Genomic DNA, 15133 nt, shown 5'->3' with positions numbered 1-15133 from the left:
TTTTTTTTTTAAAGCCTTAGCTAGTCTTTTTTTTTTTTTTTTAATTTTATTTATTTATTTATTTATGGCTGTGTTGGGTCTTCGTTTCTGTGCGAGGGCTTTCTCTAGTTGCGGCAAGTGGGGTTCCACTCTTCACTGCGGTGCACGGGCCTCTCACTATCGCGGCCTCTCTTGTTGTGGAGCACAGGCTCCAGATGCGCAAGCTCAGTAATTGTGGCTCACAGGCCTAGTTGCTCCGTGGCATGTGGGATCCTCCCAGACCAGGGCTCGAACCCGTGTCCCCTGCAGTGGCAGGCAGATTCTCAACCACTGTGCCACCAGGGACGCCCCTGTTGTAGATTTTTTGATGATGGCCATTCTGACCGGTGTGGGGTGATACCTCATTATAGTTTTGATTTGCATGTCTCTAATAATTAGTGATGCCAAGTATCTTTTCATGTGTTTGTTGGTCATCTGTATGTCTTCTTTGGAGAAATGTCTATTTAGGTTTTCTGCCCATTTTTTGATTGGGTTGTTTGTTTTTTTGATATTGAGCTGTATGAGCTGCTTGTATATTTTGGAAATTAATCCTTTGTCAGCCATCTGTTCTTGCACGTTGTCTACTTTGTCTATTAGTGTCCTTAACATACTAGTCATAGTTATTTTAAATTATCTATCTGATAATTCCAAAATCTCTGCCATATCTTGGCTGTTATTTTCTGAATTTCCCTATGTCTCTAGATTTGGGTTAGTGGTTTGCTCTGTGACCTCAATTCTCTGCTGGGTCAAAGAAGTCACTGATTTTAAGTTCGTTTAGTTTTTTCCTTATAGTAAGGGTTGGAGTGATAATTTCTAAGCTTTTTACACACCAAAGATAAAACCAGAAGCCTGGGTCTTTAAATTTTAATAGCTGTTGCATAATGACTATTCTTTTTCAAACAACTCCTACTGCACCTCCCACCTCCCCATTCCTAGAAGATTCCAGAGGCCTGTGACCCACATGGAAGACTTCAGAGAACAACTTCCTTTAGATCCCTCCATTAGATTAATACAAGTAATGAATGTAAGCTCCAGGAAGCAGGGATTTTTATCTGTTTTGTTACCTACTGTATTCCCAGTACCTAGAACAGTTCCGGGCACAATAATGTGTACTGAGTGACTAATTATAAACTTTTCATTAGGGAACCACTGAGTCCACCTTTAATAGCCCCAGCTAGCTCTCAGCTCTATGATGATCTGCCTTCCTCTGGGACACTCAGTTGACTGGTCTTGGATTTGCATTCCTTGAACACTGCAGAAGTAAGGCTGGGGGCCTGGCTCCAAATATAGGGTCCCTGTGTCTGCACACAGAGTCCCAATCAAGTAAAATCCCATTATTCTACTTTCTTCTAAAAAAATTCCCAAAGGCAACAGTTCACAACCTGAGATTAACAGTAGGATCCAATGATTTAACTGAAAGGGAATTTCTATTCATTCAGGAATTACCATGTGCCCTTCCTTGAACTCTCTGTTTTTTATTAGCTATGCAATCCTTATAACAGTTCTGTGAGATATGGCCTATCATGATCTCCCTTTTATAGTGAGGAACCCAAGTGGAGAGATTATATCACTGGAATAAGACCAGAGAGTAAGTAATTGGTGGAACTAAGATCTACACCTAGGCCTGGCTTTCTTTAAGGACTGTTCTTTTCAGAACTGGCAAAACGATGCCAGTGTCAGGGTGGGAGGGTTGACTTTCCCTGTTCACTGGGAAGTTAACAAGGACTGGATCATGACATAGGGCTAAGAAGAGGAGGGAGCAGAGGTCTGGGGAGGGGAGAGAAAACAGTTTCTTTTTGGGGTTGGGGAGGAATAGAATGCTTTTTTTTTTCTGTTTAAGAACAGATGAGTTGGTAGCAGTTTAATACAGATGGAAACAAATACAATCCATATAAAAACAGGATTTGAAGCAGGAGGGGGATAGATCAACCAAAGCAAATTTAGAGCTTTCAGCCATGCAACTCAACATCTGAGTTCTCTTCACTTATAAGCCAAACTAGATGCTTTAATAGGTGTTCGTAGAGAAGGCTACAAAAGTATTGCAAAATGTTAGCCTTACATACACCACAAAAAAGAGAGAGAGAAACAAAATTAATACACCCCCTAGGCTAATCACAACAAGTTTTCCCTAACAGAGACAGACACAGAAAAATAACTTTTTACACGCTTAGCTTCGAGGTATGAGGTACGATACCTTACAGCTCTCACTTGGGTGTTTCCCACTCATGCTCTTTTCAGTATAAACAAATAGGTTTATGTAATGGAATACATATTTGAAGAATTCCTTAAAAAAAATCACAAGTTCCATTTTATATATACAAATATTTAATTATGTACTGAAAATAAATTACAGGAAAGAACTTTAAAATGCAACAGAGGACAAAGTCACGATAAACATTCCCACTGAATTTCCTTGGCTGGGGGTGTGGTGAGACTGCAGTGCTCAAGAAGATAAATATCACAAATATAACAAAAACTTCAAATTGTCTATGCACTCACACACTGACATGAGCCACAAACATTCCTTCACAGGGACTGTACTCATTAGCCTACCACAGAACCAGATTTTGTCATAAACTACAAAACTTTTAATACAAAATCATATTTATATATTTATAATTCATATACTTGCCCTATCTGTGATTTTAGAAAATAAAAGCTACACACTGTATAGATACTCTTAACTCATAGCTGTAGGCAACATTTTTGGATGGAATTTCTCCCCCAATAAAATTAATGGCATATTTTATGTACATGAAGGCTAAACTGCATCAAGACAGTTCAGTTTCCCAGATATGCATCTCCTTTTAGGGCAGGTTTATAAATTTAAAAAGGCAAGACAAATGTACACCTCAGAATCACTTTCTTAGCTACAAGAGTTGTCATATAATTTCTGTGATGTTTCTGATACATGCATTTATGTAATACTGGTATTGAAGTCAGTAAAGCAATATATACTTTTAATGTCGTGGCTCAATAAAGGCTTCATTGTCATTCCAATCTGATTCTTGATAGTGATTCATAACTTCTCTAAAAATTAAAATTTCAATGGGACACTGTGTTAAAGAGACTCTAAATAGATTTCTTAAAATATTTCCCTGAAATATCCTTTACATAAGACAAATTTCACTAACATTAGATTAAGTAAAAAGGGAAAAAAAAGCATTAAACATGGCACAAGTGTGCATGAAAACTAATGCTCCTCAGCCAATCTTCATGTCTTAGGAGCCATGAACAGAATGCTTAAAACCAACAAACAATTTCACACTCTGTGGCAGCCATCTGTGAAGCCAGTTATACTAAACTAATTCTACAGTTGATTGTAAACTTTGGTTTATTTTTGAGTTCTCACTGTACGGCAAGAATGAAAAAAAGATAGAGTGGAGTCCATGAGGAGATGAACTGTCAGTCTGTCCTTAATCTGGCATGATGAGACACCTGGTCAGTCAGGTCTGCTTTGATAGAGTTTGTTACAGACTGCCTTATGTTTTCCTCCATGAAATTATCACCCAGTGGCTTCAATACCTGTCCCCATAGTGTTTAAGCAATCTGATCAATCATTGTTCCAATTTCTCTGAACTCCCCAGAGTATTTAACATATGCCCAAGTACAAAGAGACGTTCAGGGCTTCCCTGGTGGCGCAGTGGTTGAGAATCTGCCTGCCAGTGCAGGGAACACGGGTTCGAGCCTTGGTCTGGGAAGATCCCATATGCCGCAGAGCAACTAGGCCCGTGAGCCACAATTACTGAGCCTGCGCGTCTGGAGCCTGTGCTCTGCAACAAGAGAGGCCACGATAGTGAGAGGCCCGCGCACCGTGATGAAGAGTGGCCCCGCTTGCCGCAACTAGAGAAACCCCTCGCACAGAAACGAAGACCCAACACAGCCCAAAAAAATTAATAAATAAATAAAAATTAAAAAAAAAAAAAGAAAAAAAGAGACGTCAGTGCTAACCCCATGACAAGGTTACACAAGACGGCTATAGAGTTTAGGGCAATGAAGCCAGTCAGTCCTGAGATTATATACATAGCAAACATGACTGCAAACAGTGTGGCAGGGGTATGAGCAACATAGAAGATGTTTTTGCCATAATTGTGCTTTATAAAATTTGCATAGGTTTCTTCTATTTCAGCCTCAAACTGGTCCTGATAACGAGGGCAGAATTCATCTCCACCCATTTTTTTTTTTACTGAACAAAACTGTTTAATTGCCACTTCCTTGAGATCCAGGTGTTTTCGCTCCAGATCTGAAGGTGCAATGTAAGGGTTGTCCCCACTGCCTACCTGCTCCATACTTTTGCAATAGATCTCTCTTGCTCCTGCTACTGCAGCAAGATTATTAGCTTCAGCTGTTGCCTGAAGCATGGACTTTGGATGTGGAAGTTCCTCTCCTTGATAAATTTTAAGGTAAGCCTTAAACTATTCTACAAGATCTCTACAAGTGACTTTAGATCCACTTATCTCTTTTTCTACCAAATTTTCTGGGGCAAGTAGCAATGGAACCAGATTTCGAAGCTCTCGTTTAAACTCTTCATCAATATCTTTCAATCTCCCATCAAAACTAGGATTAGTTGCAACTTTAAGACCAGGATGTGGCAAAAGGAAGCAACCAAGATTTGAGAAACAGTTGTGAATGTGCTTCCTTACATTCTGTAGCTCTTCATGTTGACTTTGTTTTACCTGCAATCTCTTTTCAAGGAATTGTTTTCCACCTTCCAAACCATATGAATGTTCATAAGGATAACTCCAGTCTTGAATCAAAAACATTAATGTCTGAAATTGTTTCTGGTAGATTTCTTCCATTGCAAGTCTGCTGTATTCTGTAAATAACTGCAAGTGTTGAAGATCATCTTCTTGAATATTTTGAGACAAATTATATACCTGGACAGAGCTAGTCATAGTGCTCAGAGCAAACACTGTTGCACGATCTTTGATAGTTGACTGGCTATCAAAGGCACCCTGGGTATCCCTCAGCAGCACAGCCATTTTTGTTCCATTAGGTCTCTTGATCACAAACACTTCATTCCAGACTTGTATGCCTGTTGTTTCTCTTTTGCAACCAACTTGCCATGTAAAGCCAGTCAATGGTTCATTGCTTCCACCAATCCAACTTTAAGAACCCTTGCTATACATATATCTAAGCATGAAGTCCAGTAGAAATGATTTCCCTTTAGGAAAAGCTCCTGCCACAGATACCACTACTATGTTAAGATCTCGTATGTGCTCCTGTAGCAATATCTGCTCCAAAGCTTCTTCATCAAGCTCAAAGTTATGGTCATCTTCATGTGCAAGAACAATCTATACTGGACATGGTTTCTTCGTAACCTCATCAGAGTTTACTAGGTCATCATCTTCATAATTCTCACCTAGGAGGGTCCTGGACAAGACGTGGTTAACCCCGGTGTTTGGGTCGCTGGTTCGCCTCCGGCACTGCAGCCCCTCGTGTGGCTGCCGCCTCCGCGCTGCCTCGTCCCCCTCCGCATCTTGGACAGATTTAAAATTAACTCCCCCTAGAATGCTATTTTATTTTCTTAAATTTAAGTATAGTTGATTTACAATGTTGTGTTAGTTTCTGGTGTACTAGTTACAATAGCCAGGCATGGAAGCAACCTAAATGTCCATCGACAGATGAATGGATAAAAAAGACATGGTATATACATATATACACACACACGCGCGCGCGCGCACACACACACACACACACACACACACACACACACACACAATGGAATATTACTCAGCCATAAAAAAGAGTGAAAACAGTTTCTCAACTGAACACTGGGCTGAGCTGGTCTTCAGGATGCACTGAGTCTTAGATGGCATTTAGGGCAGGTTTCTGAAAGTCCATGCTATGAGCATCTTTGTCCCCATGTTAATCCTCACTTTCCACCCAGGCCACCAGGATGTTGCTTCTTCCCACCACTGTTGCTATGGTAACTGGCTGGCAGTCTTACATACCAGCCGTCAAACATGCTGAGAGAAGCCCGTTCGTACCACTAACCCAGTCATACTGTGGAAAGCTGGATGGATACACATTCCAGTTGTGGTGGGGGACTTGACGGCTATGGCCAAGGGGTGCAGCCAATGTCCCTGAAGGCAGAGGTGCGGCTGCAAATGAGCAGTAGAGATGGGTCAGCTCAGATCTGGGTTGAGCCTTGCTTCTGCTGCTCAGTAGCAGTGTGCCCTTGGGAGTCAATGAATTTCCTGAATCTCATCTTCCTTATCTGGCCAACAGGGAGAACTGTTCTGCCCCCACAGAGCTGGGGCAGCAGTAAATGAGACTGCAGGGGAGTGCAGAAGAATTGTGAGCCCTCACTGTGGTTTGCCATTTCGCAACCACTCTCAGGGTCGAGTCATTTCTCCCAGATGTGCAGGAACAGAAATCAGCGTAAGAAACTGGTTCCCTAAGGAAAGCCCCTGACTCAGCCCCTATTTGGTTCAGTTGCTGAGGGTGGGTAAGTGTGGGCTTCCGCTGGCTTCCAGAGGGCAGTGTGTCTGGCAGAGTTTCTGTCTAGACACTGGCTGAGTGCTCTGCCCAGCCTCCCCCTAGCCTCCTTGTTCCTGGGGCACAGATGCCTTACTATTCCTCAGGGCCAACAGCTCAGGATCCAGGAAAGCAAGAGGGCTCTTCCCTGCTGTCATGGGCTGAACTGTGCCCACTCCGCATTCATATGTTGAAGTCCTAACCCCCAGTACCTCAGGATGTGACTGTATTTGGACATGAGGTCTTTAAAGGGGTGATTAAGTTATAATAGGTCATTAACATGGGTCCTAATCCAATATCACTGGTGTCTTTAGAAGAAGAGATTAGGACACAGACATGCACAGAGAAAAGACCATGTGAAAACACAGGGAGAAGATGGCCATCTACAAGCCAAGGAGAGAGGCCTCAGAAGAAACCAAACCTGCTGACACCTTGATCTTAGAACTTAACCTTCCAGAATTATGAGAAAATCAATTGTTGTTGTTCAAGCCACCCAGCCTGTGACACTTTGTTATGGTAGCCTGAGCAGACTAACATGCCTGCCCTTCCTCCTCACTGTAAGTAAGAGAATTCCAGCTCCCATGGGGACCCTTGGAGACAGGGACCCTTCTGGAACCACCATGAAGTGGGACTCTTCATCTTGTTTCCGGTTGCTCTGTCTCTCACTGCTCCCTGGCCCCATCTCTGCACCTCTGCACTGGGGTTCCCAGGACCTCAACTCCATGTCTCCCCAAGTCTGTCCAGCTCACATATTGCCCCAGCTTGGAGAGAGGGACACATTTGGCTGCAGCTTGTAACACAGCTCTGGGCGCCACAAGTCCCATCTCTGTGACCAGTTCTGATTTCAGTCACAGGTGTGATAAAGAGTCCTTGTGCACTGGTGGTTCCCACTCCAGGCTCTCAGCTGCTGGGGACTTCTCTGAAGCCAAAGGGAACCTACAGACCCTGCGCAAATGAACGAAGCCCAGAAGTGCTGGGCATCCACATCTCTAGGGGCAGCCTTCAGGTGAGGGAGAAAGGGAGCAGGGTAATTCTCCTGCCTCTGTCCTTCCTGGACCATCTGAGAGGCACTCCATACTCTTCTCAGGGTTCTGCGGAAGTCAGTCTGTTGCTGACAGCACGACCTTGATAATGCCCTTTACACAGGCCTACCTTCCATGTCTCACTCTCCCCACCCCCTCATTCCCGCTTCCTGGCATCATCTCCCAAATAAACCACCTGCACCCAAGCCCTTGGGCTCTGCTTTTGGGGAAGGCAGATATGGGCATCGCTTTACCACTTTCCAGCTAGGGAGCAGTATGGAAAGATTTCACTTTCCTTATTTGTAAAATGGGGACATGACTATCTTACAGGCTGGTTACAGGAGTTAAATGAGATCACCATGCTGAAGTGAGTTGTAAACTGTGCAAGGTGATCTCAAAGCTAATATTTGTTATTATTTTTAGTTTGGTGGTAGCATAGGTCCTTCCTTCACTGTTCTTTCCTTAAAAAAGAAGAAGAAAACCCCACCTCCATCTCATTCCCTAGGGTCCCTGTGCTGCCAGGTACAGGTGAACATCCTTGAGGAGGAATGGGTGCTAAGGGGTTGACACTGCCCCTCCCCTCCCCCTCCTTCCCCAAACAGCATCAGTGTTTATCAGTGGGCTTCTATAAAGACAGCTGGCAGAGAGGACACGGAGTGGAGGAGACACCGGGGTGGCAGGTCTTTCCAGCCCAGCCGGCGTCAGTGCTGTCTGGGTGTCTGGGTGCCACAGGCTGGGCTTGGGGCTTGTGCAGGAGCCTGGGGAGGAGCAGGATGGAGGCCTCAGCTTGCCTGACACAGCCCTGGCCCTCTTCCAGGAATGCCTGCTGCGGGTTACCTACCTGGCTGCTTCTTGCCCATGCTCCAAAGGCCGACGTGGCTGGTCCCTGCTCTGGGACCCTGCACCGACCCGGGAGCAGCACTGAGACCCTCCTCCTGGTTCCCGCTCTTCTTGCACACCGTCCACCAGACCCCTGTGCTTCTGCAGACCAAGAGCTCCTTGAGAGGAGGGCTGCATCTCTGCATATGTGTTCAAGCATCTAGAACAATGACTGTTGGCTAACAGTACAGGCTCGACAAACATTTGTAGACCTACGGCTAAGTTATGCCTGGGGGGACAGTGGGAGGCAAGCAGCGAGTCTTCACTCAAGGTAACTTCCAAGAAGCCAGAGGAGTAGGCAGGCACAGCCAAACTTTGGCTGGCACACAAAGTCCAGAATGCCGGGAGGCAAGTCAGGATGGGTAGGATAAGGGGTGAGGGAACAGAGCTGCTCACAGAGCAGAGACGTGAAGGCAAAAGGCAATGTGCAGGGTGCAGTGTGGGTGGGCTGGGGTCTGAGGGGCTTCCTCAGTTTGGCTGGAGCTTTAGCTTAATTCTGAGAGCTCTTCCAGTGTGAAGGGCCAGAGTGGGTGGGTGGGACAGTCAGAGAAGATGCCCTCTATATACACTTTTCCACCATCCCTACCAGATCAGTCCCCAAGAAGCTGATCCCCCCAGAAGCCAACCAGATTCCTGGTTGAATGCTGCTGAGTCCCCTGCAGATACAGACAGGTCCCAATGCAGTGTCTATGGTGTCGGGTGCTAGGCAGGGGCAGATGCCATGGATCATTGCTTGTGTGAAGCTGGGCAGTGGGTGTCTCTCTTCACTCACAGAGCTGTTGCCCAGAGCACCCCACAGAGAATGCATGATGGATGGTTGGATGGTTGGATGGATGGATGGATGGATGGACGAATGGTGTTGGAGTTGATGAGATGTGATAGTAAGAGAAGAGAGAATGCTGGAAGGGTCAGTCAGGAATGGCACCAAGCAGTCCTCCCCACACCTGTCCCTCCTTCTGTGCCACCTCCCAACAATGGCACCTCCTCCCTCCTTCCTTTCCACATGAGCCAGACACCCAGCTCTGTGCATTACATATTCTTAGACTGTTCTGTCTCTACCACCACTATATAGGTCCAACTTCTCATCAGCCCTTCCCTGAACTGTTGAAATGTCTCCCTGCCCTGGCCTCTTCCTCCCTGCCCACCGGCTTCCCCTCCCAGAGCCATCCTGCTGGAATCTTAGAATGGCCTCACATCTTCCATTGGCTTCCCATATCCAAAACCAGAGCATAAGAACCCGTGATGGCTTTCTAATACAACTTGGCAAGGCTGAAGGACACGTCCCAGGCTTCCTTTTCTTGTATGTTTCCCACAGGCTACAGGGAGATTCTTGGGAGATCTGAGAGGCTGAAGGGAAGCAGCAGCCATTTTGCAGCACATGGGCATTATTGCCGATAAGCTGATTCATCTCATTGGCATGAAGCAGCAGCTAGACCTGCCATTGTCCTTCCTTCCCATGGAGCCTCTTCAGCTTCTCTGACTCCTGGGCCATGTACGTGTGTCTTTAGCTCTGTGACAAAGGTCTGGAATTCTGCAGAAATACTTTGCAACACCAAAACCAGCTGCGTAGACATCCTCAGTGCCTTCCCTGTCCGGCACTGCCAAGCATTGTCCATCTTTTTTCTCCACCATCTCTTGAACCCACTGTCCCCTTTATATTCTTACTGACTCGGATCCTCAAGAAGGCTACCTGACCTCCATTAGTCTTCTCTCCATGCTATTTGTTCAGTTATTCAACAGTCATTAAGCATATACTGCAGGTCAGACATCATTCTAGGCACTGTGAAAACAGCTCTAACCTTAACTTTCACCCTTCCCTCCTTATTCTAAGTGGTGCTTGAATAGTGACCAAAGGGGTAGTGGCAATAAAACCTGCAGAACAGAGCCTGTATCTTAGTAGGAGAGGGGAGACAGATAGTAGATGAAATAGGTAAGTAGGAGGCAGCTATGTCTGAGTGATGAGGTCAGCAAAACCTCTTCGCCAAATGCAACTATAAATCTGGACAAAACTGACAAAAACAACCATTTCCATACTCTGAAATTGACCAAAGGCATGCAACAATCACTTATGCTTGAAAAACTGCTATACTTTAGTTAAGAACAGTGAGAGTCTGTGGTGTTCTTGCCAAGGGGTGCTTCTATCCCACTTTCCCCATCTCAGTCCTCACAGAGGTTCTGCCAGGGTGGGGCGCATCATGGGGACCAGCAACTTTGCTGACGAAGTCAAAAGTGGCTTATTCAATTTTGAGCAGTGGGTGATGCCTACACCCAGAGGCATTGTCAGTGGAATAGACAATCTTGGCAGCAAGTGAATGGGGAGAACTAATGCTGTGTCTGAGTTTGTAGTCATTGTTGGGGCAAACATGTTCCTGGCTTAGGGTGCATGCACATGCTGTGGAGACCAGAGAGGGTTCAGGGTACCCATACACTGCTGCCAACCCTAAGACTGTGGGCAAGTGTAGAGATAATGTGAAGAGTCCAGCAGAAAGTAAAAGCCAGGGCAAACTTGAAGAACTTGAAAACAATCTGAACTTTGACTGCATTTCCCTACCTCACGCAGATCTACTGGCAGAGAATGGAAGTTCTACTAGCTCAAGGTTTGAATGCAACATCTGTCCAATCATTGGCTGATCACTGAATTACACAGAAACAGAGGTGACCCCTAGGAAGCCAGGTTTAAAAATAAAAGGAAGAATAAACAACAAATATAACCAGAGATATTAGTGACTGCATATTGTAGAGGAGACAGATTTAACAGATTTATCCCAGGCAAGTTACCAAACAATTCAACAACAACATTGTTTAGGTGAGTAAATTAGAATTCAGAGTTCCTACAATACATTATCTAAAATACCCAGTTTTTAATTAAAAAATTACAAGTGTACAAAGGAAGAGGAAAGTGTGACCCATACTTAGGAAAAAGGCCGATAGAAACTCTCTGAATATTCCCAGATTTTTGTATTTAGCAGACAAATACTTTTAAAAAACCCTATGTAAATACATTTAAAGAACTAAAGGGAACATGTTTAAAGAATTAAAGGGATGCATGATAATAATGAATCAACACATAGGGAATCTCAATGAGATAGAAAATATAAAAAAACAAACGGAAATTCTTGAGTTGAAAGTCCAATAATTGAAATGAAAAATTCATTAAAGGGGCTCAACAGAAGATTTGAGATGGCAGAAGAAAGAATACGTGAACTTTAGGACAGAGCTATAGAAATAACCCAATCTGAAGAATATAGAGAAACACAGAACAAAACAATTGAAGGAAAAAGAACAGACTTTCAGAGATCTTTGAAGCAACAATAAGTATGCCAACATATGTGTAATGCAAGTCCTAGAAGGAGACAAAAGAGAGTAACAGAAAAATTATTTCAAAAAAAATAGTGGCTGAAAACTTCCCAGATTTGATGAAAAATATGTTTCACATGTAACCAACTTAAAAAATCCCAAGCAGTTTTAAAATACAAAGAGATTTATAGTTCAACACTTTAGAGTCCAACTTTTGAAAGATAAAGAGGAAATCCTGACAGTGGCAAGAGAAAAACTTGTCCCCCTCATCACATGGAGGGGGACGTCAACATGATTAACAGCTGACTTCTCATCTGAAACAATGGAGGCTAGAAGTGGAAGGCCATATTCAAAGGGTTGAAAGAAAAATAAAAACCATTAACCAGAAATTTTGTATCCAAATAGCTGTCCTACAAAAATGAAGGCAAAATTAACACATTCCCAGATAAACAACAACTAACAGAATTCCTTGCTGGCAGACCTGCCTTATAAGAAACACTAAAGGAAGTTTTTCAGGCTGAAAGGAAATGACACCAGGCGGCGACCAGCATCCACAGGAAGAGATGAAGCACACAGGAACTCATAAGTACATGGGTTAATATGAAAGACTCTATAAATATATTTTTTCTCTTTTCTTCTCTTAACATCTTTTAAAGACTTAACTGTGTATAAAGCAATAATTATAATAGTGTCCTTTGGGGCTTATAAGACATAGATGTAATACATATATGACAATAATAAAACAAAGGAGAAGAGAGGAAATGGAACTACCTTGGAGCAAAGTTTTTATGTTTCACTGGAATTAAATATTAATCTGAAGTAGATTAAGATAAAATGCATATTGTAATCCCTAGAGCAAGCACTAAGAAAATGACACAAAAATATAGTAAAAAAAAAAAATCAATAAAAAATTAAAGTGGTATACTAGAAAACATCTAATACAAAGATGATGGTAAAGGAGGAACAGAGGAATAAAAATAGAGGAGACATATAGAAAACAAGTTACAAAATGGAAAATGTTAACCCAATCATATCAATAATTTCATTAAATGTGAGTGGTCTAAATATCCCCATTCAAAGGGCAAAGACTGTCTTCATGAAATAGCAAGATCTAATTATATGCTATCTATAAGAGACACACTGTAGATTCAGTGATACAAACTGGTTGAAAGGAAAAGGATGGAAAAAGATATGCCATGCAACAGGAACCATAAGACAGCTGGAACTGGCTATGTTAATATAAGATAAAATAGACTTTAAGAAAAGAAACACAGCAAAGAGGAACATTTTACAATGATAAAAGGGTGAATACATCAGGACACTATAACAATGATAAACATACACAGACTTAACAAAAGAGCCTCAAAATACATGAAGTAAAAAGTGACAGTAGACAGTTGAATAATAAGAGCTGGAGATTTCCCTACACCAATCTCAATAAATGACAGAATAACTAGACAGAATACCAGTAACAATATAGAAGGCTTAGACAACACTATTAATCAATTTGACCTAAGTGATATATATAGGACACTCCTTACAATGACAGCAGAATATACATTATTTTCACGTACATATGGAACATTCTTCAGGATATGCCCTAAAATAATAAATCAACTGGTGAGTGTATAAACAAAATGCACATCCATATATTATTCAGCTAAAAAGGAACAACTACTGATACACACAAGAACATGAATGAACCTCAGAAACTTTACGCTAAATGAAAGAAGCTTGATGCAAAAGACCACATAGTATATGATTCTGCTTACATAAAATGTCCAGAAAGGGCAAATTTATAGAGACAGAAGGCACATCAATGGTTTCTCAGGCTGGGGGGCAGGAGTGGGGATTAATTGCAGATAGTCAGGAGGGAATTTTTCCAGGTGATAGAAATGTCTAAAAACTGGATTATGGTGATGGTTGGATAACTCTATAAATTTACCAAAAATTATTTAATTGTACACTTAGAATGGGTGAGTTTTATTCTGTGTAACTACATCTCCATAAACTGTTAAAATATAGAAATATATGAGATAATAACAAATGCTATGAAGAAAAATAAAGCAGAGGATAGGAATGTCAGGGTGGGATTCAACTTGTGCAGTCATTGGTGTGGTTTGCCAACCCTAACCCTAACTCTCCCTTCCAGGCATGTGGTCGGACTGTACTTCCTGGACCCCTCGTGGGTAGTTGGGGCAATGAGCTGTGAGTGGAGTGTGACATGTGACTTCCAGGCTGAGGATTTCACTGCTGCCATGAGACCCTTCTGGAGCTCAATCTCTCCCTTTGCCATCTGGCCTGGCCACCAGCAGCACTTGAGATAATGGTTGTTCCATTAGCCTGGGTCTTTGAGTCACTATGATGGGCAGGTGACCCGTGACCCAGTTACTGTGTAACTTATCCCATTGTGACACAGACAGGCAGTCAGTGAAAGCCTCAAGAGAAGGTGACATTTGGGCAAAAATCTGAAAGAGGTGAGTTTGTGAGCCATATGGATATCTGAGGGTTAGGGTGCTCTGGAGACAGGGGAGAGCACATGCAAAGACCTGGCATGTCTGAGGAACAGCAAGGAGGCTGGTGTTGCTGGTGCCAAGCAAGCAGGGTACGTAGGAGATGATGTGATGGGTAATGTTGGGCTGGGTGGAAGCGTGACATGGGGATCCACTGGGGTGTGTTGAGTGAATGACAGATCTAATCTGATTTAGGTTTAAGAGCCTGTTCCAGTTGCAATATTGAGAAGAGATGAAAAGGCCATGAGTAGAATCAGGAAGACCAGTGAGGAGGCCTTTGTAAGAATCCAGGTGAGAGCTGACTTCATACCCAGCTGCCATGACATTCTTCCTATAAACAGTTCTGATCAGTCCTATTCTTACAACTTTCAATAGCTCCCTATTGCCCATAAGAAAGAGTCCAAGTTTCTCAAAGTGACATCAACCTACCTTTCCTCTTGCATCACCCACTACTCCCCTTCCTATATCTTCAGTTCTCCTCTCTCTGAATCTCCTGTTCTCCCAGGACATACTCTTGCCTCCCTACCTGGGATCACAGCAGGGAGGGGTGAGGGTATGCTCTGGAAGAAGGAAAAGTAAGCAAAGCCACAGAATTGGGAAGGCCTGGAGAAGGGGTGTGATGGAGGTTGCCCATTCCAAGCTGCCCCCTGGCCTTGGTCCTGAAGGTCAGCTTGTGGGCCAGGGAACTGGGGACCTGTAGGAATGGCTTCAGAGCTACCTTCTTCTCTGTGGACTCTCTGGCCTGGTATGGGCAGGAGCCACCATTTTGCTTCCCACTATGAATCTGACATCCAGTAGCTATTCGTGGAGGGTCAGCTAACAGGGAGAAGCCACCAGTCCTTGGCAGAGAAACAGGCAGCTCAGTGAGCAGAAGTTTGGGAAGCTGGGAGCAAAGAGACTGCACTTGGTCTGACCAGGCAAGAT

At 43.5% G+C, this 15133-nt stretch overlaps 1 pseudogene; it reads right to left on the bottom strand.

Moving 5' to 3' along the window:
- Positions 1-3382: 3382 nt before the first annotated feature.
- Positions 3383-8380, bottom strand: LOC118882407 (annotated as a pseudogene).
- Positions 8381-15133: the final 6753 nt, after the last annotated feature.

This window comes from Balaenoptera musculus, chromosome 16 (genome assembly GCF_009873245.2).
Source record: "Balaenoptera musculus isolate JJ_BM4_2016_0621 chromosome 16, mBalMus1.pri.v3, whole genome shotgun sequence".
In the NCBI taxonomy this organism is placed as follows: domain Eukaryota; kingdom Metazoa; phylum Chordata; class Mammalia; order Artiodactyla; family Balaenopteridae; genus Balaenoptera; species Balaenoptera musculus.
The sequence above is the reverse complement of the archived record's forward strand: the minus strand, read 5'-3'. Positions and strand labels throughout refer to the sequence as shown.